The following is a 27096-nucleotide window of genomic DNA, read 5'->3' as shown; positions in this document are numbered from 1 at the left end:
ATATCTGAGTTGATGTAATCTGTTCAAACCCTTCTCTGCATAGGAAATTATTTACCAACCAGTGTTCTAGGAATATTAATAATAGGATCATACTTGTACTATTACATATGTAAAATGTATTCATAGTTTCCTCTTCCTTCAGCAAAAAATTATTCATGAAAAAGATAAATTTCTCATCAGCTTCCAGGAAAATTGTGCATCCTACAATTGAGGATAATTCAATAATTTTGTGAATGTAAAATGACAATATATTATATCTGAATATGCGAAGAGCTTCAATGACAAATGTCTCTAACTCAATCACCACCACCTTGGCTGGCTGGTAGAGAAAACAGCCTCCCATTTTACAGGCGAAGAATGTGAGACCAAAACAGAGGTCTGAAAATTATAACCTGCCAGTTAATTTCATCCCACCACCTGTTTTTACATTTTTAATTCAGTGATAACTATCAAAGAATAATAATATTTCATGACACATGAAAATAATATGAAATTCAAATTGTGCTATTCATAATAAAATTTTATTGAAACAGCTAATGCTCATTCATTTATATATTGCTTATAGCAGCTTCCATGCTACAATAACAGAAATGAGCAGTGGTGGTAGAGATTGCATGACTGGGAAAGTTTAAAATATTTACTCTTTTCCAGGAGTTCTCATCGTGGCGCAACGGAGACTAGGAACCATGAGGTTATGGGTTTGATCCCTGGCCCCCCTCAGTGGGTTAAGGATCTGGTATTGCCGTGAGCTGTGGGGTAGGTCACAGATGTGGCTTGGATCTGGCATTGCTGTGGCTCTGGCATAGGCTGGCAGCTGTAGCTTCGATTAGACCTCTAGCCTGGGAACCTCCATATGCAGCAAGTGTGACCCTAAATTAATTAATTAATTGATTAATATAAAATATTTACTCTTTTCCCATTAAGAAAAAGTTTGCTAATCCTTGCTGTAAAGTGTTAAATGGCACCCAATTCCATATACTTAGTTAGCCGGAAAAATGTCATAAGACCCCTGCTTCAGAACATAAATCATTTCATTATATTTCCCATGGAATAATGATAAATATTATAATCTATGCATGTTTTTACTTCCTCTTTCTATTTGAGCCAGCACATTGTTTTGGAAAATAAAATCTCATAAAACCTTTACTTGGAATATCCTTCCTCTATTCTTGATCTGCTTTAACTCTTACAAATCCTCCAAGTCTCAGATTAGATATTGCCTCCTGAAATACCCGCCCCAATCAAAATTGAGTTACCTTTTCCATCCCAACAGGACCCAGCACTTCCAGTTCACGGCGTTCATCAATAGAGTGCTGTGAACTGGGCAGGATCTTAGCAATCATATAATCCAGGAGTCAGAAAACTTTCTGTAAAGGGACAAATACAGTTGTCCCTTCATAGCTAAGGGGGATTTGTTCCAGGACCCTCTGCAATACCAAAATCTGCTTATGTTCAAGTCCCTTACATAAAATGACACAGTATTTGTATATAACCCATGCACATCTTCCTGTACACTTTAAATCATCTCTAGATTATTTATAATACCTAATACAATGTATAAGCTGTGTAAATAGTTGGTGTGCCACAAATCCAAGTTTTGCTTTTTGGAACTTTCTAGAATTTTTTTTTTTTTTTTCGTTTTAGGGCTGCACCTGCAACGTATTGAAGTTCCCAGGCTAGGGGTCATATTGGAGCTGCAGCTGCTGCCCTCTGCCACAGCCACAGCAATGCCAAACCCAAGCTGCATCTGCGACCTACGCTGATCCTTAACCCACTGAGCAAGGCCAGGGATAGAACCTGCATTCTCACAGATACTGGTCTGGTTCTTAACCCACTAACCCACAACAGGAACTTCCTTTCTGGAATTTTTTAAAAAATATTTTTAATCTGTTGGTTGAATCCACAGGTGCAAAACCCATGGATACAGAGGGCCGACATTTTTAATCTAGGATTTGAGTATGTTAGGTTTGCTTAAGACATGGCGTATTTTTGCTTGAGGCACAGAATTCCAAAGTAGTACTTCCCTTAAGCCAATGGTTTTCAAATTTTAGGTGTCCAAGAATCATTTAGAGAGACTGTAGGTATGCAGATTCCTGAATCCCACCCTAGAACCTCTGAACCAGAATCTCTCGGGTAAAACCAAGGGAATTTCAATCTTAAAAGTTTCTCCCTCATGTAATTTCTTCGCAATCCATCTCTGGAGGCTTTTGTTGTCATGGAATTGAACTTCTGTAATTAATGGTAAAGATATTATGATTTCATGGGAAAGACTATTCAGTAAAGAGTAAATGACAGTGTGTCAAAAATGATTGTTTTCTTGCTAATGTTTCTAAGTGTATATTTTTCCAGTATTTTCCAGATGCTGATCACCATCCAGGATTTCAAGTTTTTAAGTTACAATTGAGTCTTGTTTTATTTTGAAGCAGTTTGTATAATCTTAAAAAATCAGGAGTTTTCATGGTGGCTCAGTGGGTTAAGAGCTGACTAGCATCCATGAGGATGCGGATTCGATCCCTGCCCTCTCTCAGAGGGTTAAAAGCTCTGGCGTTGCCACATGTAGATTGCAGACAGGGCTCAGACATGGTGTTGCTGTGGCTGTGGCATAGGCCAGCAGGTATGGCTCCGATTGGACCCCTAGCTGAGAACTTCCACATGCCACATGTGTGGCCCTCAAAAGAAAAAAAATCAAACAGTTCCTTAAATATGCAGAGTATCATGAATTCAAAGTCTCTTTATATTTGGTACCCCAATTTGCAGACAAGGTCCATTAATAATCGTTAGCAATGAATATATGCCAGGTACTGACAGGGGCACAGTATTTAAGAAATTAAAATTTTCATTCTCCCTACAGTCCAGCAAAATATTGCCTACTGAAAGATATTTTCAACCATAGCATTTGCAAGCCCTGATCACTGGACCGAACTATACTATTAGCATGTATGCCTGTCCAGATGCTCATGAATGAAATACTAACTCTTCCTCCCTCCTAAAAAAGAACCAATTTTTCAAGCTTTAATGTAAAAAGACTGGGAGCCATAGATAAAAGCTAATTAACTGAACATTTACTATGTACCAGACACTGCACTTTAAATATCAGCATCCATTCCTTGTCATGACAGCCTGTTGTGGAAGTTCCATTATCACCCTCATTATCCAAATGAGAAAATGAGATTAACCATCCAAGGACACAGAGCTGTTAAATAACAGAGAGGATATTTGGACTTGAGATATCTGACTCCAAATTCTATGATACATGTTTTCCCAAAAACTATGAGATCCCGATGAACTGGAATGAGCAACGGGCTCAGATCCAAGAGGCAAATGTTCTTGTTTCAGCTGTGACACCAAGCAACTGGATAATTCTGACCGTGTTTCTTTACCATCTTTGCGTTTACATTTCCTCTTCTACAAAGAATCGTAATTGGACTACTAGATGAATAATAAAACTGCTTCCAACACTAATATACCATGATTTAAGAACAGACACTTTGCACAAAAAGAGGACTGGAAAGACAATGGGAGCCATCTGGATGTAAAAATGATGAATGGCAAAAGCTGTTGGAGGGGATAGTCTCAGATTAGCATTCAGTGCCAGAGGGTCCACACACCCCATTGCCAGTCTCCTGCAAATTGCCTGCAGCTGCGCTGATCTAGAGGCCATTTAGAGTGCAGAACCCTTAACAAATTGTTCAAGGTATTTAGTCTTGAGTTTCCCTGAAGCCTATCTAGCCCCATAAAATTAAATGTCTTTTTATTTGCCAACTTTGTTGTCAAAGAGCAACAAAGTTTGTTTTCATTTTTTGTTTTTCTTTTTTGGGTTTTTTTGGTTGTTTGAACTCAATTATCACTTCATTTTAGAGAAGAATGATGTCTTTGCAAATTCATTCTTGAGTAGCTGACTGTGGAGGATTTTCATTTCAGTCCAAAAAATGAAAATTATCTAAAGAAATAACCTTTGATTAATCTACAAAATATATAAACAGCTCATGTAGCTCATTATCAAAAACAAACAACCCAATCAAAAAATGGACAGGTGATCTAAATAGACATACCTCCAAAGAAGACAGATGACCAAAAAGCACATGAAAAGATGCTCAATGTTGCTAATTATTAGACAAATGCAAATCTAAACTACAATGATGTATCACCTCACACTGGTCATAATGGTCATCATCAAAAAACCCATAAGTAACAAATCCTGGAAAGGGTGTGGAAAAAAAGGGAACCACCCTACATTATTAGTGGGAATATAAACTGGTGCAGCCACTATGGAACAAGGTACAGAAGTTCCTCAAAAAAGTAAATATAGCACTACCATATGATCTAGCAATCCCACTCCTGGGCATATATCTGAAGAAAACTATAATCCAAAAAAAATACATGCACCCCAATGTTCATTGCAGCTCTATCTACAATAGCCAAGACATGAAAGCAATCTAAATGTCCATCCACAGAGAAATGGATAAAGAAAATGTGTACATATATATATATACAATGGAATATTACTCAGCCATAAAAAATAAGGAAATAATGCCATTTGCAGCAACACAGGTAGTTGCAGGAGAATCTAGAGATTATACTAAGTAATGGTAATCAGACTTAAGAGGTCATATAAAGACAAATATCATATATCACTTACATGTGGAATCTAATAAAAAATGATACAAAAGGACTTATTTATAAAACAGAAACTCACAGATTTCAAAACCAATCTTATAATTACCACAGGGGATAATGTGGCTGGGAGGGAGGAATTAGGAGGATGGGAATAATACATTCACACTAATATATAAAATAGGTAATTAACAAGGACCTACTATACAGCACAGGGAAATCTACTCAAGAGCTTGTAATAACATATATGGGGACAAAAGAATGGATATATGTATATGTATAACTGAGTTACTTTGATGTACACCCGAAACTAACACAACATTGTAAATCAACTATACTCCAATATAAAATAAAAATTAAATAAAAAAAAAAAAAGAAAGAGGAGTTCCCATTGTGGCCCAGTGGAAACAAATCTGACTAGCATCCATGAGGATGCAGGTTGGATACCTGGTCTTGCCCAATGGGTTAAGGATCCAGTGTTGCCCGGAGCTGTGGTGTAGGTCACAGATGCGGCTTGGATACTGTGAAGTTGTGGCTGGGGTATAGGCCAGCAGCTAAGCTCTGATTCAGCCCCTAGCATGGGAACCTCTATATGCCAAGAGCGTGGCCCTAAAAAGACAAAAAAAAAGAAAGAAAGAAACAGAGAAACAGACTTTGTTGATAACAGGAAACAAGCTGCTATATTCCCATAATCTACTTGTCTGCTTTCACTTTATAGGATCATGCCTCCAATCTATAATGCTCTTCCCAAGGTTTCTGCAGACTTTAGCATCTTGTATTCTCATTATTACTACTAATTCTTATTTTGAGTTCCTACAGAAGCCTTATTCTCACTCATTCTAGCTTCCTAGAGCTATCTTTTTCTCTCTGTCCTAGGTTGAGTATCTCCCTAAGTATGTCTCCCACAGAGTAGTGCTGGAGATAACAAAGGAGGATTCCATCACAGCACACATAGCAAAGAGTTCTAAATCTAGTATTACACATCCCTGAGCTTAAATTTCTCAAAGCCATCTTCACCACTGGGAAATTTGCCATGGCTGTGTTTGCCTTAAGTCCTAGCCCTGAATCACTTTACTAGACCCTGTCCCCATCTCCCTGGTTCCTTAATCCCTTCAGATACCCTCCCAAAGATCATATGTCCATGATGGCTTCATGTAGAAAAAAAGTGGTTGTTTCCACTGCTCTCTCCTTCCAGACAATGCCCTGAGCTTATTTCTTCATACTAGCAAAGAACTCTACCCTAGAACACTGATTTACCCAAAAATGACTTGGAGCTCCATCTGCTATTACCCAATCTTAGTACAAATCTAGTCCTTCAATGTAAGTGGGGGTCCCCATGCCTCAGTCTCATAATGTTCAAAGAAAAAAAAAAAGTAGCTCTGATTCTAACTCTTCAAGTTATTTTTCTAAAGATTCGTTTTTAAAAAAACACCCCATCACGTCTTAAAATTCTCCCGTTTCTCTCCACGATCAACTTTCATGTTAACTAGCCAAACTTGTTCTCCCCATTCTTCTCTCTTCATTTTCTGGGAAAAAAAAAATTAATTATCCAATATTCCTATCATCGCAGACACTTCTGATTTCTTGTTCCCCTCCTGAATTCTCTTTTGTACTAGCAATATTTTTTTGGCATTTTTGCACTTTCCAATACCGCTTAGCTTTTTTGAAACAGCCCTTTCCCCATCCCTGGTTCACCCACCGACTGGTGTGATCAGCACAACTGTAAAAGAAGGAGGTAGTGTGGGCAAGCACAAAATTTTCAGGGGCAGGTAGGAGTAAAGGAAACAATGTGATGATACTCATCCCTCATGATGGTTTGCCCCTTTTACAAATAAAATCAAAATTTTTGAACAAATGGAAACAAGACAAAGGAATTGCAAAGTGAATCACGCAGCAACAATTGTCATGCCTGGAGTTCTTAGGACTTAAAAAGAGAAAACATGCCAGAAACAAATTAAAGTTCTTTTTGACATGTAAAAGACTTGACTGAAAAGAGATTTAACTTGAGAATTGTACCTGAAAAATGACAAGCTGTGAATGGATTTGTGTGCAACAACAGCTATTAAAGGGAAGCAAAACAACTAGACGCTACAAAGACAAAAGAATCTTATGAACAGTGTATTTGTAGCTCTAGGCAATATTCAGGCAACAGAATAAAACAGGACCTAATGTAATGAAAACCAGTCCAACTGAGTGTTGATAGCAGAATGCAAATCAAGAGAGCTCCTGAATCAGTTAAGCTTCATTGATGGCAAACAATAGAAACTTACTAACTTAATCAAAATAGAACATCACTCTAAAAATATGAAGAGGTGTCCAGAATGGAGAGAAAGGTTTAAATCTGGCCTCTCACCTACCATCTGATGGAAATGCTTAAGTGAATTTCTTTTAACTATAATTAGATCAAGCCCAAACTATTAATATTGCCTATACATCACGCATGACTCGCCTCACCACCAATGTATTTCATCTTCTCACTTAATTTCTAAATTCTACTCACCCAGACCACCTCATGCTTTCTCTTCTACTACTGTCTTCTAGCCATAGGGCCTTTGCACATATCCTTCCCTCTCAATAGATGCTCTTCCCCTTCCCACCCCTCCTTCAACTGGTTCTCATGGACTCACCCTACAGGCAAAAGGCTCAAACTGCACTTCCCAGGTAAGTGAGTTTGAGGGTGGATACATATATGAAAATCCAAATAAAACAACAAAACAAGATTAAGTCCAGGAGAAAATGTAAAGGCCTTAGTAAGAAAAGAACGATTGTTGTACACTTCATAACTAAGACATGAATAACATTTACAGTCAACAATCATATCCAAACACTGAATTTTCTAACCAAAATTATGATATAATGTATTGGGTGGAAGAGGAGGCAGGAGACTGATTATATTTGTGAGGGGGTGGGGGTTGGGGAGTGGTAAAAAGGAGTTAAATCTTTCATCTTCCATAGCAGAAAAGTTGCCCCAAAAGTGCCTAAAACTGAAAAATCAAGATATAACAAAAAAGTCTGTTTTTTAGAGTTTTGAAGTTTAAATATCAAAAGAAGTAGCTAGAAGAGTTCAACATATTTGCCTCTGGAGAACTGGGGAGAGGGAGATCAGGAAATAGGATTAAAAGGTAACTGCTGTCTTTTAAGTAACTGTAAAGAAGAGGTCCTGCTGTGGCACAGTGGGTCAAGAATCCAACTGCAGCAGCTCCAGTTGCTGTGGAGGGGCAAGTTAGATCCCAGCCTGGTGCAATGGGTTAAAGGATCTGGGGTAGATGGACAGCTGTAGCTCAAATTGGATTCCTGGACTGGGAACTTCCATATACTGCAGGTGTGGCCATAAAAAAATAAAGTAAAATAATTCTAGAAAAAAAAATTTTTTTTTGTCTTTTTGCCATTTCTTGGGCCACTCCCGCAGCATATAGAGGTTCCCAGGCTAGGGGTCTAATTGGAGCTGTAGCTGCTAGCCTACACCAGAGCCACAGCAACACGGGATCCAAGCCATGTCTGCAACCTACACCACAGCTCACAGCAATGCCAGATCCTTAACCCACTGAGCAAGGGCAGGGATCGAACCTGCAACCTCATGGTTCCTAGTTGGATTTGTTAACCACTGCACCATGATGGGAACTCCTTTTTTGTTGTTGTTGTTGTTTCGTTTTTTTGTTTTTTTGGAAAATTTTTTTATGATTAAAGCCAAACTTATGTAACTCTAATTTTTAAATGAGTTTTTTTTAAACATACAGTATGTTTTAAAAGTAGAAAATGTGCTAGTGAGAAATTAAAATATGAAAGATACAATAAAAGCTGGAGTAAGGCTAATTAATACATGTCATAAAAACTTGTGCATCTCCTAGGGATGAGCCCCAACTTAATTTTCTCTAATAATGCACTTTTTTTTTTAAGGGACACACATGCAGCACATGGAAGTTGCCAGGTCAGGGGTCAAATATAGCTACAGCTGCCGGCATTTACCATAGCCACAGCAATTCAGGATCTGAGCCACATCTGCAACCTATACTGCAGCTTGTGGCAATGCCACATCCTTACCCAACTGAGGGGGCCAGGGATCAAACCTGCATTCTCAGGGATACTAGTCAGACTTGTTACAGCTAAGCCTCAACAGGAACTCCTCTAATAAGGTACTTTTTAAAAGAACTTTTAGCCATAAATCTTGTTCTCAGAAAAATATGCTTCTATGATTGCAATTAGTACTTTGTGTCTAAAAAAGTGTCCTGGGAGTTCCCATCATGGCTCATCGGAAATGAATCTAACATCCATAAGGATGCAGATTTCATCCCTGGCCTAGCTCAGTGAGCTAAGGATCCAGTCTTGCCTTGATCTGTGATGTAGGTCACAGATGTGGCTCGGACCCGGCATTGTTGTAGCTGTGGTGTAGGCTAGCAGCTACAGCTCCAATTTGACCCCTAGCCTGGGAACTTTCATATGCCGCAGGAGCAGCCCTGAAAAAAAACAAAACAAAACAAAATACAATCTTCTCTGTGACCCTCTACTTCATTTTCTGTTTCATCATCATTAAATGGGTTTTTATTAACATGTAAATAAATAAATAAGTGTCCTCATTTAAAATTATTTATTGGTAAGCTACTGGTAAAGCTTCTAGAAGTGGTAGATCTCTGGGAAAGTTTTATCTAGAAGAATGCCTTCTCTAAAATGCATCATAATCACCAGTGACATTTTTTTCAAGATAAAAACTGATGGTTGATGACCCATGTATGTTGTAAGGCAATTATCTGTGATATTAAAAAATAATAATAATAAGGTCTTTGTACCAGAGAATGCATAACCTTGAGAATTAGCTTTGGATGTCCTGTCCAACAGAGTGGTCATTGGCCAGATGGAGGAGTGAATATCCACAATGTTACTAGTCTGAATTGAGATGTTCTGACTATGTGAATATACAAGTAGCTACTAGGAAAGTTAACATCCTGTATGTGACGTGCACTGTGTTTCCGTTAGACAGTGCTGCTTAGTGCTTCCAACCTTTGCTTATGTGCTTGTGATGGTTTTGCAAGTCACTTAACTTCACTGGGCTCCAGTTGTCTTAAGTATAACACAGGGAGTTAGACACATGTCCTCTAAAGTCCCTCTTAACTCAGAAATTTTATAAGGGTTGATTCCTAAAATGGAATGGGGACTAATGAATTCCGGACATAAAAGCCAGGAGGTGATATCATCAGATGGTTCACCGCCATCATGCTGAACTTTCCATCACCCTCGTCCAGACAGCTTTCCCAAATGCTGTGCTCACCAGTCACCAGTGCACGTCCTGTGGAGAAGGCTTTACAATTACTACATCAATTCCCACACACTGAAATCAGGATTATTACCCTGTTTCACAGACTAGGGAAGAAGTTTGAAGAGATGAGGTGACTTTGAAAGGCCTCAGAGCCAGGCCTTTGGAGGAGCCAGGATTTGGAGGAGTCTTGATACACATGCCTCTGAATCCAGCACCTGAACTTTTCATCAGTGTGCTCCACTCCCCTTTACAACCAGACGGGGGTATTTTCTCAGAACCTCAATGACAGCCCCAAGTTTCGGACTCAGTACACCTCTATGTCTTTATTTTGCATTCCTGGATCCTTAGTACTTGAAAAAAGATAGTTAATGAATGATATGTGATATAATATTCTGAAATTCCATGTCACTTGGTTTAAAATGAAAATCATGCTTTAAGGTATGCCTGTAAAATAATGTTAAGTGGTTGGGTTTTTAAGAATAAATATCACCCCCCCCAAAAAAAAATCCATAAGACTATTGTCCACTTCAGATGAATTAATTGAACAGGTAGTGCAACACTGTTGTCAATTTTAAAACATTAACCTTTCTTCATAATTCTCAGAGCCTATAATAGAATTCATTAAATGTCAGTGGCAAAAATTTTGTCTTGTCCTTTAGGTATTGTTTGTGTTGTGCCAGAGAAAAAGATGTCAAAAGGCTAACCTGGCTCAGGAGCCAACTTGAACAAACTCCTAGTCACTTAAGATGGGACAATTTGAGCATTAAAAAGGAATAATAGGGAGTTCCCGTCGTGGCGCAGTGGTTAACGAATCCGACTAGGAACCATGAGGTTGCGGGTTCGGTCCCTGCCCTTGCTCAGTGGGTTAACGATCCGGCGTTGCCGTGAGCTGTGGTGTAGGTTGCAGACGCGGCTCGGATCCCGCGTTGCTGTGGCTCTGGCGTAGGCCGGTGGCTACAGCTCCGATTCGACCCCTAGCCTGGGAACCTCCATATGCCGCGGGAGCGGCCCAAGAAATAGCAACAACAACAACAACAAAAAAAAAAAAAAAAGAGAGAGAAAAAAAAAAAAAAAAGGAATAATAATAATATCTGGAGTTCCCATCGTGGCACAGTGGTGGAATTCCCATCATGGCACAGTGGTGGAATTCCCATCGTGGCACAGTGGTTAACGAATCCGAGTAGGAACCATGAGGTTGCGGGTTCGATCCCTGTCCTTGCTCAGTGGGTTAAAGATCCGGCGTTGCCGTGAGCTGTGGTATAGTTTGCAGAGGTGGCTTGGATCCCCTGTTGCTGTGGCTCTGGCGTAGGCTGGTGGCTACAGCTCTGAATAGACCCCTAGCCTGGGAACTCCATATGCCACAAGAGTGGCCCAATAAATGGCAAAAAGACAAAAAAAAAAAAAAAAGGAATAATAATAATATCTGACTAAAATATAGCAAATATTTGAAAAACTTTGATACTGGGGGGAAAAAAATCCTCATTTTCATCCTTGGAATTTATTATGTCACCAACTCATTACTCTAAAAAATTGATAAAGGGAATAAACTGAGCATTTAGTCCAACTTTCCTGTATGAACCATATTTCAAGAAAGCCAATAGTTGCTGATCAAAGTCTTTTACAGAACATTTCTAGCTAATAAATACAGAAAGTGTAACAAAATTAGAAAGTGACCATTTTGCAACCGCTAATAAAATAATGGATCAGGGCAATAATCATCATAGGTGCTAGGACCATTAGGTAAAATTTAATAAGGAACTTTATAAGGAAGAAATCAGGCTGACACCATCTGAAAGTGGAACATCCAAAATTATTCATCTCTTCATGTGATGCAATAAAAAGTACAAAGCACTTGCTTTAAAAAAAAAAAAAAATGAAAGAAGAAAAGAAAGAAATCTGACTCCAATCAAGCCTTCAGTTCTAACTTTCTATTTACAAGAAATATCGAGGCTAGCAAAAAAGGTAAACATCAGAAGAAACCAATCGGCCACATCTTCAGGATAATTAACTGGGTTCATTCAATAGATGGATAGCATTTAAAAAAACAAAAAAAAAAAAAAGAGAGAGAGAGGAGTTCCCGTCGTGGCGCAGTGGTTAACAAATCCAACTAGGAACCATGAGGTTGCAGGTTCAATCCCTGCCCTTGCTCAGTGGGTTAAAGATCCGGCGTTGCCGTGAGCTGTGGTGTAGGTCGCAGACGCAGCTTGGATCCCAAGCTGCTGTGGCTCTGGCGTAGGCCTGCAGCTACAGCTCTGATTTGATCCCTAGCCTGGGAAGCTCCATGTGACACAGGAGCGGCCCAATAAATGGCAAAAAGACAAAAAAAAAAAGAGAGAGAGAGAGAGACCATTATAAATTAAAGGAATTAAAAATATAAAATCCATATGCAAATGGCCAAAAAACACATGAAAAGATGTTCAACATCACTCATTATTAGAGAAATGCAAATCAAAACCACCATGAGGTACCACCTTACACCAGCCAGAATGGCCAGCATCCAAAAGTCTACAAACAGTAAGTGCTGGAGAGGGTATGGAGAAAAAGGAACCCTAGTACACTGTTGGTGGGATTGTAAATTGGTGCAACCACTGTGGAAAGCAGTATGGAGATGCCTCAGAAAACTAAACATAGAACTATCATTTGATCCAGCAATCCCACTCCTGGGCATCTATCCAGGGAAAACCACGACTCACAAAGACACATGTACTTCAGTGTTCACTGCAGCACTATTTGCAATAGCCAAGACATGGAAACAACCTAAATGTCCAACAGAGGAGTAGATCAAGAAGATGTGGTACATATACACAATGGAATATTACTCAGCCATTAAAAGGAATGAGGTACCAGCATTTTTAGCAACATGGATGGACCTAGAAATTATCATGCTAAGTGAAGTCAGCCATACAATGAGACACGAGCATCAAATGCTTTCACTGATATGTGGAATCTGAAAAAAGGACAGACTGAACTTCTTTGCAGAACAGATGCTGACTCACAGACATTGAAAAACTTATGGTCTCCAGAGGAGACAGTTTGCGGGATGGGGGGATGTGCTTGGGTTGTGGGATGGAAATCCTGTGAAATTGGATTGTGATGATCATTATACAACTACAGATGTGATAAATTCCTTAGAGTAATAAAAAAATATATATATATAAATCAAATGTGATGTGCACATTTTGTTTGGACCCTAATTCAAATAAATGAACTCTAAACACTTTTGAAACACTCAAGGAAATTCGAATATGAACTAGATATTAGATAATGTTAAGAAATTGTTAATTCTGTTAGGTATGGTAATGGCATTATATTTGTGTTAAAAATACACCCTTATGGCATTCCTGTTGTGGCTCAGCAGTAAAGAACCCAACTAGTATCCATGAGGACACTGTTCGATCCCTGACCTCACTCAGTGGGTTAAAGATCCAGTGTTGTCATAAGCTGTGCTGTAGGTCGTAGATGTGGCTTGGATCTGTCACTGCTGCAGGCAGCTGCAGTTCTGATTCAACCCCTAGCCTAGGAACTTCCATATGCTGCATGTGAGGCCCTAAAATGCAAAAAAAAAAAAATTCCTTATATACCAGACATATATTATATGTGTAATATTCAAGGTAAGCTAGTAACTCTAGTTAGATGACATCATAGTTGGAATTTTCTTTAAAGGCTTGAATATGGGCATTCCCGTTGTGGCGCAGTGGTTAACGAATCCGACTAGGAACCATGAGGTTGCGGGTTCGGTCCCTGCCCTTGCTCAGTGGGTTAACAATCCGGCGTTGCCGTGAACTGTGGTGTAGGTTGCAGACGCGGCTCGGATCCTGCGTTGCTGAGGCTCTGGCGTAGGCCGGAGGCTACAGCTCCGATTCAACCCCTAGCATGGGAACCTCCATATGCCGTGGGAGCGGCCCAAGAAATAGCAAAAAAAAAAGACAAAAAAAAAAAAAAAAGGCTTGAATATACCAGCAAAAACAACACCATCACCACCCGTAGTAGTAGTCACAGTGGTGGGGATGGGAAATAAAGTTAAGGCTAACGAAATGTTCTATAAATATGGAAATTGAATGATAGGTGTACTAAAGTTCATCATATTTTCTCTCTACTTCTGTACGTTTGAAGATTTCCAAAATTTAAAATAATTTCAGCCTCAAATAATTTAGAAGCCAGTCTCATGAGTGAGGTGTTGATTAAAATGTATTACTCCATTTTGGATGGATAAAGAAGGTGTGACACATATATAAAATGGGATGTTAGCCATAAAAAAGAAAGAATGCCATTTGCAGAAACATGAATGGACCTAGAGATTATCATACTAAGTGAAGTCAGACAGACACTGAAAGACAAATATTATACGATATCATTTATATGTAGAAGCTAAAAAGTGATGAAAATGAACTTATTTACAAAACAGAAACAGATTCACAAGCTTCAAAACAAACTTATGGTTAACAAAGGGAAAATATAGGGAGGCAGGGTGGATAGGGAATTGGGGACTGGCATGAGTATACTTTTGAATATGGAATAGATGGCCAACAGGGACCTGCTGTATAGCATAGGGAACTTTCCTCTATACTCTGTGATAACCTATGTGGGAAAAGAATTCTAAAAAGAATGGATATGTGTATATGTATAATTGAATCACTTTGTTGTACAGAAGAAATTAACACAACATTGTAAATCAACTATATACTTCCACAATTTTTTTGTTTGTTTGTTTGTTTTTTGTCTTTTTAGGGCTGCACCCGCAGCACGTGGAGATACCCAGGCTAGGGGTCTAATCAGAGCTGTAGCTGCCAGCCTACACCACAGCCAAAGCAATGTGGGATCCAAGCCATGTCTGTACACCACAGCTCACGGCAACCCCAGTTCCTTAACCCACTGAGTGAGGCCAGGGATTGAACCCACAACCTCATGGTTCCTAGTCGGATTCGTTTCTGCTGTGCCATGATGGGAACTCCTCCATAATTTTTTAAATAAAAATAAAATAAAATGTATTATTCCATTTTGGTTGAAAAATACATTTGTCTCTACCACAGTGAGTGGTTTTCACAATTTCAAAAGAGAAGAATTGGGTTCTAATTATCATTCTGGGTGACCTTCGTTCAACATGGCCTCCACAAAGTTTACTTTCCTCATCAGTCAACTAAGAATGACTTGATCACTTGGTCTTTTCCAGCACCATTCCAGGGCTATTTTGTTCTATAACAGAATAATTGGATAAGGAATGGATTTTAATGCAATAATCATTTGATTTTATAAGTATTCATTTTTATATGTTTTAAAACAGCTTCATTACCTATAATGACTATATTTAATATTCAACCACAGTAATTATACAAGGTCAGAAATGTCCAAGGGCTATGAATTCTATGAACAGTATCCTATGAAGAAACTAATTTGTACTTTTCCTGTAACAGTGAACCCATAACCCCTAGAAATCCCTAACTGCCTAATACTAATCCAATCATGATTTTCTACATGGCTCAGATCACCAGGTAATAGCTCAATTGACTGTAATGAATGTCCTGGTTGCCCCATCACATAGCAAAGATTCTTCAAAAGACTAATCTGATAATGTAGAGATTGAAGGAAAAAAAAATGAAGGTTTCCTACTCTTCAACAATTGCTGACAAACTGTAGATGACCTTGTGGATCAAATATTAATACTTGATCTATCAATTACACCCCTACCTTCCAAACACACAGAAGTGAAGTCAGGCCAGCATAACAATCCAGGATGAGGGGTTGGTTTTTTGTTCTTGTTTCTGTTTTGTTTTTTTCATTCTCAGCCCATTATTTGTTTTAATTAAAGTATAGTTGATTTACAATGTTGTATTAGTTTCAAGTATACATTGAAGTGGTTCAGTTTTATATATATACTTTTACATACTTGCGTGTTTATATATTTATATATACTTCAGATTCTTTTACATTACAGGTTATTACAAGATATTGAATATACTTCCCTGTGCTATATGGTAAATCCTTGTTATCTATTCTTTATATAGTAATATGTATCTCTTAATCCCAAACTCTTAATTTATCCCACCCCCTTTCTTCACTGGTAACCATAAATTTGTCTATGCGTCAGTCCATTATTTTTTCCACAACTCTCATTTTCTAGGGACATTTCCAATTTAGGATCAAACTCACTAAGACTAATGTTTCTATACCTTTCTTTTAATAATCTTGACTTAATTCAATTACTAAATTACTAACTGCTAAATACTGTGATCTTTAAAATATTTTTATAACGCGGAGAAGAGAGATTTTTTCATATCCAACGTTGTCCCTCTTAACTTGATTTTAAAATTCCAAGTCTTTGCTTTTTAGCAAGGGGGGAAACGTAAGTTAGAATCAGCAAAATAATTCGGTATTTGTATAGAAACATAGTAGGTATACTGAACTACAATGTTAATTATGTTTAAGTATGAAATATTTGAGTGATGGATAATTACTTTTAAAAATAAAATTGTGTAGGAGTTCCCGTCCTGGCACAGTGGTTAACGAATCCAACTAGGAACCATGAGGTTGCGGGTTCAATCCCTAGATTTGCTCAGTGGATTAAGGATCTGGCGTTGCTGTGAGCTGTGGTGTGGGTCGCAGATGTGGCTCGGATCCTGTGCTGCTGTGGCTCTGGCGTAGGCCAGCGGCTACAGCTCCGATTTGACCCCTAGCCTGGGAAACTCCATATGCCACGGGAGCGGCTCAAGTAAAGGCAAAAAGACAAAAAAATAAATAACTAAAATAAAATGGCATATTACTCATAATGAGTACTTTTTTCCTTTTAAAAATATTTATTTATTTATTATTTTCATCTATTTTGGCTGTGGCATGCAGATTTCAGGGGTCAGGGATCAAACCCATGCCACAGCTGTGACCTGAGTCACAGCATTGACAACACTGGATCCTTAACCCACTGCGCCACCAAGGGAACACTTAGTAATTTTTTTTTCCTTAATTGCAAATAATGAAACACCTAGTCAAATAATTTTACAGGTTGAAAGATGTCAGACTTGGAAGAGAGAGAATTTAATGCTTCAGTTCAGAAGATTTTAGAAATACCTTTGATTTCTTGCCCTGGCTTAGGGAGAAAGTAATAATACTCTGGTTAGGGTAAGAATTTTGAGATATTTTATGTGATCACATTTTGTTTCATTTTTCTAAGCCCCTTCAAGGAAAATTTCTCTATTGCTTCAGGAAATGAGAGATCTGATGAATTTGAAACAAACCATTGCTTTTAAATTCCTTCATTAATTCATATCAGGTATAAAATCCCTATTAGATAATTCTGCATTGAAATGTTTGAATTTCCTTTGAAATAAAAACTTCCAAGTATAAATTATCACTGTTTTCCAAAGCCCTATGGGGTATCACTTGACATTGTTTTATACTTTGATTGCTAAACCAGAAAATACATATTTTAACTTTTAACAGGCCACCACACTGCACACCTTCAAGCAGTACTGTGCTACCACAGTCCAGTGAACGATGTCCCTAGGCTGTACTACATGGATGTTATACAGTTGCTTCTGGCACCTGCATCCTCAATTTCATAAAAATGTTCTACCAAGAGTAAACACTCAGTAAATATTTGCCAATCAATTGTAGTTTCTATAACAGCAGCTTCAGTTGAATATTGGTGGAGTATTAGAAGACTTCAACTTCAAAATTTCTTAATGATCAAGTAGTACCTATTAAACAGTTTTTATTGTATTAAACTCTAACTTAAGCTGTATTCACACAGTGTAAAGTGCATAAATATTTGGCAATCTTTGCATCCGTTTGTTAGGGAGAAATAGACAAACTAAAGGAACCCTACTTCCCTACTGATGGGAATGTAAATTGGTACAACCGCTATGAAAAACAGTAGGGAGGTAACTCAGAAAACTAAATATAGTGCACTATATGATCCAGCAATCCCACTCCTAGGCATATATCCGGACAAAACTTCCATTCAAAAAGATACATGCACCCCTACGTGCATTGCAGCACTATTCACAATAGCCAAGACACGAAAACAACCTGAATATCCATCAACAGATGAATAGATTAAGATGAGGTACATATATACAATGGAATACTATTCAGCCATTTAAAAGACAAAATAATGCCATTTGCAGCAACATGTATGGAACTAGAATTTCTTTTCTTTTTTTTTTCTTCTGTCTGTTTAGGGCCTCAGCCATGGCACATGAAGGTTCCCAGGCTAGGGGTTGAATAGGGGCCATAGCGGCTAGCCTATATCACAGCTACAGCAAAGCCAGATCTGAGCCACATCTCCATAGCTTGCCAGCGATGCCAGATTCTTAACCCACTGAGCAAGGCCAGGGATGGAACCTGCATCCTCATGGATACTAGTCAGATCTATTTTCCGCTGAGCCACGACAGGAACTCCCTGGAACTAGAGATTTTCCTACTAAATGAAGTAATTCAGAAAGAGACAGACAAATGCCATGATATTACTTATATGTGGTATCTAAAGTATGGCTCAAATTATTGTATCTACAAAACTGAAACAGATCATGAGCATGGAGAGCAGACTTGTGGGTGCCAGGAGGGAGGGGGAGAAAGCGGGATGGACAGAGAGTTTGGGGTTGGTAGATGCAAACTATTACATTTAGAATGGGTAAGCAATGGGGTCCTACTGTACAGCACAGGTAACTATATCCATTCTCTTGGGATAGAATATGATAGTATGAGAAGATAGTATGAGAAAAAGAATGCAGATATATGTATCTGCTATGCATAATCAACTATACTCTAATACAAAAATAAATACCAATAAAAATAACAATAAAAAACTAGATTTGTAATTCAAACCAGCAGTGTGATAGTAGGCATTGACCAGGTGTATATAAAGAATACCAAAATTCTGTTTTGCTCTTGGAGAAAGACCTAATCATTACTTAGTGTCCAACACAATACAAAGTTTTCTATCTATAAGTTCTTTTTTCTTAACAAAATACTGTCACAGACATCTTACCTTTGCCTTCCCTTTTCAAAAACAGTATGAAGTGGTATTATCAATATTATTATTATATATTGAATGAAATTGAGACTCAGAGAATTTAAATAGCATAAACATGGCCACAGCAAGTGGTATCACCAAAACGGAAATCCCTGCCTTCTAACTCCAAGACTTGAACACAATATACCACCAAGGTCAAGGTCAAGTTCTATTTTAGTCATTCCTAATTATTCCAACCTGCTCTTTTATTGCTTGAATGTAAGAGTATAGTGAGAAGAAAATCAGGTTATTTGAAATAACTGTGATGAAGAAAACTGCTCAAAATAGATAGGCAAGTTACTTGACTTGCAAACTTTTGATTGGAAAGTTTATAAAATAAATGGCATGAAACATGAAACCCACAAATTGACCTTTCTCACAAAGAATCTTTTCCCCTTCAGGAACTGGCAACAGTGTGGGAGCAGGGAGAGGTAGAAAAGAATGGTAGAACTAGAAACATCCTTAAAGCCCAGACTTATTCCAAAAATCTGGGTTGCAATCCAACTATGTGTCCTTGAATGTCTCTGAGCCTCAGATTTTTTGTCTATAAAACATATATACCAATATCCATCCTCGTCATACATATTGTGAGATTAAACAAGATATTGTATATATGGCATTAGCACATGACAATGTTCAATGTAATTGCATCTAGCTCGATGTTTCCCAAATGGTTAGGGATATTATTTTAGGTGGGTTTTTTTTTTAATGTCTAGACATTATCACACAATTATTATTTTAAGTAGTTTACATGTAACTCACTAGATACTAAACACCATCATATCTCAAGAGGCAATCTGCTTAGTCTGGTACGGCTGCTATTATCTCCTCCTGCTTCCCTCTTCCAAAACCTCCAGCTTATGTGACCCCTCCAAACCTCATCCTTCTGCTGCCACCTCTGAATCCCCTTTGAACCTTCCCTTCAGAGTCTCAACTCCCACACTGCACTTTTCCTCAGCCACTGTCTTCCCTAAGGAGGGGCTGTAGGAGACAGGTTAGAGACCAGTTAGCCTGAAGGAACCATAAGGCTGCGGCTTGATGTTTCAGTAGAATTAGCAAATAAAAATGCTGGATGCCTATTTAAGTTGGAATTTCAGATAGATAATGAAAATTTTTAGTATGAGTAGTCCACAAAATACTTTAAATGTCTTTACTCAAAAAGGATTCAGCGTAATCATTGCCATGGTTCAGGCCACTGCTGTGGCAAATGTTCAATTCCTGGCCCAGGAACTTCTATGTGCTTCAGGCCCAGCCAAAAAGAAAACCAAAAAAACAAAGAGAAAAGCGATTTTTTTTCCAAACATGAACCCAAAATAAAAGGGAAAATATAATCCAAAGGAAATAAAGTAGACAACAGTAACGGCAATGCCTCCAAGTGGGTGAAGCTCTCTTGGACCTTGTAAACCAGAGCAGCTAAATGCCATCACGACCCCATCCAATGACAGATGGAGAATAATCCCCCAGCTAAGTCCTATTCAAATACTTGACCAACAAAATGACGTGTTATAATAAATTAATGGGTGTTTTAAGCTATTAAGTTTGAGTAATTTATTATGCAAGACTAGAATATATAACAGAAGATAGAATAGGACTGGTGTCATTAAGTCATAGAATCGTACTGGACACAGGTGGAGATCCACTTCTATGGAAGCAAATCAGAGAAGAGTTCACAAGGAAGGCAGAATTTCAGTTGGTCTTAAAGGATGAGTAGAAAACAATCATTTCAGTAGAGCATAAATTTAAAGACCCTCTCTTTTCAGAGCCCTAAATACTAGTTTGCAGGTCCCTTCAAATTAAGAGAAATGCAAGGATGAACTGAGAGGTAAAATCACAGGGGACAATGGGAAAGAAGAGTGACTCCATTAAATATATTAGCTTTGGTTATAAAAAATAAGATTATGAGAAATATATTATTCCCAGCACCTTTCAAATACTACTACCTGCAGAAAATTTTCCTTGCCAGTGAAATCAGAGACCCTGAACTTTTAACAAAAGTATTATCGCTTTTTATTGTTATGGACTCTTAGGAAAAGACTATTGCAACTGACAGGATGCCAATTGAAACCAACTCAAGCAATTGGACAACTTTATCACCTCAAGAAACTTCAAAGTTCGCACATGAACGCAACCTTCTGTAAGAATTCAAATAATAATTTCATTCTCTCTATTTCCCTCTGTGTGTTTATGTGTTGTCTCATTCTTTCCTATCATATAGAGGCTTCGGTCATAAGACATTGAACAGGCTATAACTCCAAATAAGACTATGTTATCCCACCTTAGTAAGCTCAGAGAAAAGTGAAAGCATCTTTTTCCCAACCCCTTCTTATTAGTATTTAAAATCCCCGGGAAACTATTTTTCCCCACTTCGTAGGTTGTCTTTTTTTTTTTTTTTTTTTATGGTTTCCTTTGCTGTGCAAAAGTTTGTCAGTTTGATTAGCTGTATGGTATCACTTATATCTGATATATGGCACAAATGAAACTTTTCCACAGAAAAGAAACCCATGGACTTGGAGAACAGACTTGCGGTTGCCAAGAGGGATGAGGAGGGGGTAGGATGGCTGGGAGTTTGGGGTTAGTAGATGCATACTATTTCATTTGCAGTGGATAAGTAATGAGATCCTGCTTTATAGAACAGGGACCTATATCTGGTCACCTGTGATGGAACATGATGGAGGATAATGTGAGAAAAAGAATATATATAAATATATATGTATATAAATATATACACACACAGAGAGAGACAAGACTGGGTCACTGTGCTGTACAGTAAAATTGACAGAACACTGAATCAACTATAATGGAAAAATAAAAATCATCAAAAAAATGTTTTTAAATAAAATCCCAGGTAAGGTCTCTGATTGGCTGATATATTCTCATGCCTTTGTACAATCATTGTCACTGGTTAATAAGGTAATATGATTGGCCAGTACCAATAAAAGTTCCTAAAGGGTGGGGGGTAATAGTGCTGTAAATCAGAAGAAACAGGGTGAAAGTGTTGCTGGGCTGATCAAAACCAACAAAAAAAAACAAACAAAAAACAACAACAAACAGATGGCTAGCACATGAATATAATGACTGACTTTGTAGAATTTCATTTTGAACAATGAGCTCTCACACTTTTAAGGCAGCATAACCATTCTTTTTTTGTTTGTTTGTTTGTTGTTTTTTTTGTTGTTGTTGTTCTTTGTCTTTTTAGGACCACACCCGCAGCATATGGAAGTTTCCAGGTCAGGGGTCTAATTGGAGCTGTAGCCGCCGGCCTTTGCCAGAGCCAAGCAATGTGGAATCCGAGCTGTGTCTGCAACCTACACCACAGCTCACGGCAACACCAGATCGTTAACCCACTGAGCAAGGCCAGGGATCGAACCCACAACCTCATGGTCCCTAGTCGGATTCGTTAACCACTGAGCCATGATGGGAACTCCAGCATAACCATTCTTAATGCGCTGCATTCTTCAGTCCTTCCTCATCCCACCTCAGTCTAATCTTATTGACTCTAGACTTAAATCATAATTCTCAAGGAATTAAAGAACTTGAACATCACGAAGAAGGTCAATGAATAGACCTAGAAACATAAATCACTTTTTCTGAATGCCTGACATGTACAGCAAGGAAACACACAAGCAAGGACAGATACCTCTTGAGAAGGTAAAATAAGAATATAGACAACAAGGGAGTTCCCGTCATGGCACAGTGGTTAACGAATCCGACTAGGAACCATGAGGTTGCGGGTTCAGTCCCCGGCCTTGCTCAGTGGGTTAAGGATTCGGCACTGCCGTGAGCTGTGGTGTAGGTTGCAGACGCGGCTCGGGTCCCACATTGCTGTGGCTCTGGGGTAGGCCAGTGGCTACAGCTCCAATTCGACCCCTAGCCTGGGAACCTCCATATGCCGTGGGAGCAGCCCAAGAAATGGAGAAAAAAAAAAAAAAAGAATATAGACAACAAAAATGTGAAGAATGGATATATTTTCCACTCCTGCAGGGCAGATTTTATTTCCAAACATCTCATTCCCTCTCAAAAACTGCAGTGCAGATTTTGCAAACAGAATGAGTTATGTAAGTAGGATTATGTACTCTTCATGCAAACTTTGAAGCCAGCTATCCATCCGGTTCTATTTCCCAGATAGGAAAAAGGATTACCACACAGCTCCAATGCTACATAGATATTGGTAAATTCTGCCTCTCTCATTTCAAGTTAGGAAGAGGAAGATATATATTTGAAAACTGTTCAACCAGACTCTCTTAATGAAGGTGATGGCATGTGGATTAAATGATTATGGTTTTACAGTTATATATTGGGATCCACACAATATATTTAAGTATTATGGTTTAATTGTGCCTCCAAAAATTCACATGTTGAAGTTGTTACCCGCCCCCACTGCCATATTTCAGAATTTGACCTTATTTGGAGATAGGTTCTTTACAGAGGTAATCTATTTAAAATGATGTCATTAGCATAAGCTCTAGTCTAATATTTCTGGTATCCTTCTAAAAAAAGGAGAAATTTAGAGACATAGGGAGAATGCTATGTGAAGATAAAGGCAGCGAACATGGTGATGTTTCTACAAGCCAAGGAACACCAAGGATTGCCAGAAAACCACCAGAAGCTAGGCAAGAGGCTTAGAACAAATTCTACCTCATAGCTTCAAAAAATACCAACCCTGCTACCACCTTGACCATGGTCTCCCAAACTCAGAACTGTGAGACAATACATTTCCATTGTTTAAGTCAGAGTTTAGTGTACTTCGTTACACTGCTATAGGAAACTAATACATAAAGCAAAAAACATCACAAGAATGGAAATGAATGAGGGAATACATTACCTCTGAGAACTTTAAACTTTAATTTTTGCATCCACCGTAATGAAACCGCTTAATTCTATTCTCCTCAGACTAAATAAAAGTCAGAAAATTTAATATGTGGCACAAATGAACCTTTCCACAGAAAAGAAACTCATGGACTTGGAGAACAGACTTGTGGTTGCCAAGGAGGAGGGGGAGGGAGTGGGATGGAATGGAAGCTTAGGGTTAATAGATGCAGAATGGAATGGATTAGCAATGAGATCCTATTGCCTTTGGAATGGATTAGCAATGAGATCCTACTGTGTAGCACTGGGAACTATGTCTAGCCACTTATGATGGAGCACAATAATGTTAGAAAAAAGAATGTATACATATATGTGTAACTGGGTCACCATGCTGTACAGTAGAAAACCGTCAGAACACTGTAAACCAGCTATAATGGAAAAAAATAAAAACCATTATATTAAAAAAATCAGAAAATAAGGTAACTACCTTCAATACACAGGTCAAAAAAATGTACTATGTTTTATTCAATAAATTAAATTAATTGAAGCAAAATTAGGTTCCTTTCCAGCACCTAAATAACCCAGATAATGGTCTCAAACTTCAGATTTGCTTGGTCATTTGAAGTTAACTTATTTCAGATAGAGAAGTTCAGATTACCTTTGACCAAAAAGATACCTCATCAGTCTCTGTTAACCAGCCCATTTTCCCTTTCTAACCTGATCTGGTCCTCCTTTTCAGTTCCATGTGGGTTCATGTTCCTTCCTGTGCAAATGGAAGAAGAGAGGCCTGGAGGGAGGGGTGAAGGTAATGCAAAAGCAGAAATGCAAACCATCTGTGTTCATGTATTAGGTGGAGGTCAAGACTCAGTAGCTGCCTGGAAGCGTATCTGAGCTTCTCAACTTTTACATTTCAGAAGCATTGTCCTCCCACCAAGCCAAGAAAAAGAATCAGAGCTTAGAGAAGAGATTATAAAGCTGATATCCCTAGTCCTATGACTCCAACAAGTTTCTTTAATAGGCCAGGATATTGTTTGGGCAGAACTAGATGGCTTCCTATTCACAGGTCAATCTGAGCATGAAATCCACCTGTTTCTCCAATAGGTAGTGAGAAAACAGAATGCAGTGAAAATAGCTATCCACTGGCCCTAATGCAGCCTGGAAAGTCTGGGAGTTGTCATTTCCACCTCAGTTGAAAAACACAAAAAGTAAATTGGGGTTAAGATCACTACACTGTTTAAGAAACAAGGGTTCTAGGAGCAGCATGTCCTCTTCTTGTCTCCATTGCCTTGCAGTTAGAAAACATGGTTATTCACTCAATTTCAGAAACCCACTTACTATTGCAAAAAGCATGGTAGATGTGCCAACCTATACATTCAAAATGGCAAATGCCAAGCTGTTTCGTGTAGGCAGATGGTGAGCATTTGGAAAAGGCTTTGAGATACATATGTTTTGAACAGAAGTAAAACTGCAAAACCTCAAGAAATCTCTACAATTTCAGCCTCTTTCACCCACCCAAACTGGCCAGATCCCCCCAGATAACACTCCTTGCACTTTGGGCTTGCTTAATGTCTCTCTGCATACCCTACCCACTTATGACTGACACTTCATAATGCCTTTTGGTTTTGAAACTTGCTTCACTTAAATTGACCTATTAATACCACAATCCCACCTCTACCTTGACTTCACCCCATAACCAAAGATCATCTCTGTCTCATTCCTATATCCCAGCACCCACTCACCAGCCTGGAAAGTCTGGAACTTGTCATTAACAATAATAGTAGTAATAATAATAATAATAATAATAATAATAATAATAACAATAATAATTCATAGCCTTGGTTTGCTGTTGTTATTTTAAACCCCCTTTATATTAAGAAAGATATGCAATTTTACCACAAATGCCACTTCCTATTAATTGAAAGAGGCTGTTTCAGGTGCATGTTCAGAAAGATTCTGAGGTCTTATCCTAACTTAGTTGAAAGGATGCCTCAGCAATTAGCAATATCTGCCATAGTCACTAAGAGAGAAATGGAAAACTACCTGCTATATACATGCCAACTCTCCTGTGTATCACTAAATTCTGTGCTTTCAGTTATTTCCTCAAATACACACACACACACACAGCATTTTTTTAAAACTATTTTAACTACATATTCTTACATCTAGAAGTTCAACCCATGTGATCAAGGCAATTTTAACCACGTGGTTAAAATAGCTCATGTTGCAAGCCCAGACAATTTAAAATGGGGTTTGCAAATTTAACTTGTAAAAAGACAATAGAAACATGACAAACTATAAAATGTAAGTACATACACTTATATGTATTAACCATATTGCCTCAAAAGATCCTAAATAAAGATACCACAAAATGAGTTTACCACTCATTTGAGTTTACTACTCAAAATGAGATACCACAAAATGAGTTGATGAACTAGCAGAGGACAGAAATAAGGTCTAAAGCAGGAGGTAGGATCTGAATGGTCAAGCCTAGAGGAATGGAGGATCTCTGGACACCAGGCTGAAGAACATCAGAGGAGATGCTGGGGGGGAAAGGGAAGGAACTTCTAAAAGAGAAAGGCACCAAAACCATGTTGCCATATTTCAGGGCTTTTGAGGGTAGATGCTAACTATAGAGAACATCACGTGAACGAGATGGTATTAGACTCCATCCCAAAACAAATAACCTTGAAACTGAAATCCACAAAAAGAAAAATCACAAGTTAAAGCTTCCGTAGTCTATCTTTAAACACAACTTTTTTCGGCGGGGGGGGGGGGGAATCTATTTAAAACAAGCATTTAGAAAAGCATCGTTTTCCTGGCATGATTATTATGCGCCTCATGTTGGCAGGAAGACTTCATTTCCAGTGATATTTTCCAATTGTTAAAATGAAAAAAAAAAAAAAATCCTCCCTGCCGCTTTCTTTGCAATCCATAATTTTGTATTTTTAATTTTGATAACTCAAGTGTCTCTAAGCAGAAATAAGCTGCATATTCATGAGCCCTGATTTGCTGTAATCATTATTTCTGCGGCTCTCTGTCTATGAAGACTCCAAGTACTTGAATCCTTGTTCTCAGGCAATTATATCAGATTGGCTTGGAGCTGAGGGTGCTGGGAGACCCCACTTTTTCCTTTTTCTCTTTGAACGGCTCTGTTGCTCTATCTGAGGTCATCTTTCCTTGCTCCCAAACGGGGCTGATAATTAGTTGCCTCAACATTAGCAGGAAGGATAAAAGTCTATTTAATATGTTAACTAGAGAATTGTTAACTTTTCATCAATCAGCCTTTAGTCACAGACAGCAAAGGGAAAAACCAAAGAGAGGAAAAAAGATATATGAAAATGAGGTTGAGCAAAACCTAAAGGAAGGCATATATACATCAACAATATTTTGTTTATGTGAAAGATATGGATGCAGAAATAAA

This window comes from Sus scrofa, chromosome 16, assembly GCF_000003025.6.
Source record: "Sus scrofa isolate TJ Tabasco breed Duroc chromosome 16, Sscrofa11.1, whole genome shotgun sequence".
Classification (NCBI taxonomy): domain Eukaryota; kingdom Metazoa; phylum Chordata; class Mammalia; order Artiodactyla; family Suidae; genus Sus; species Sus scrofa.
Note: the sequence above shows the minus strand (reverse complement) of the source record.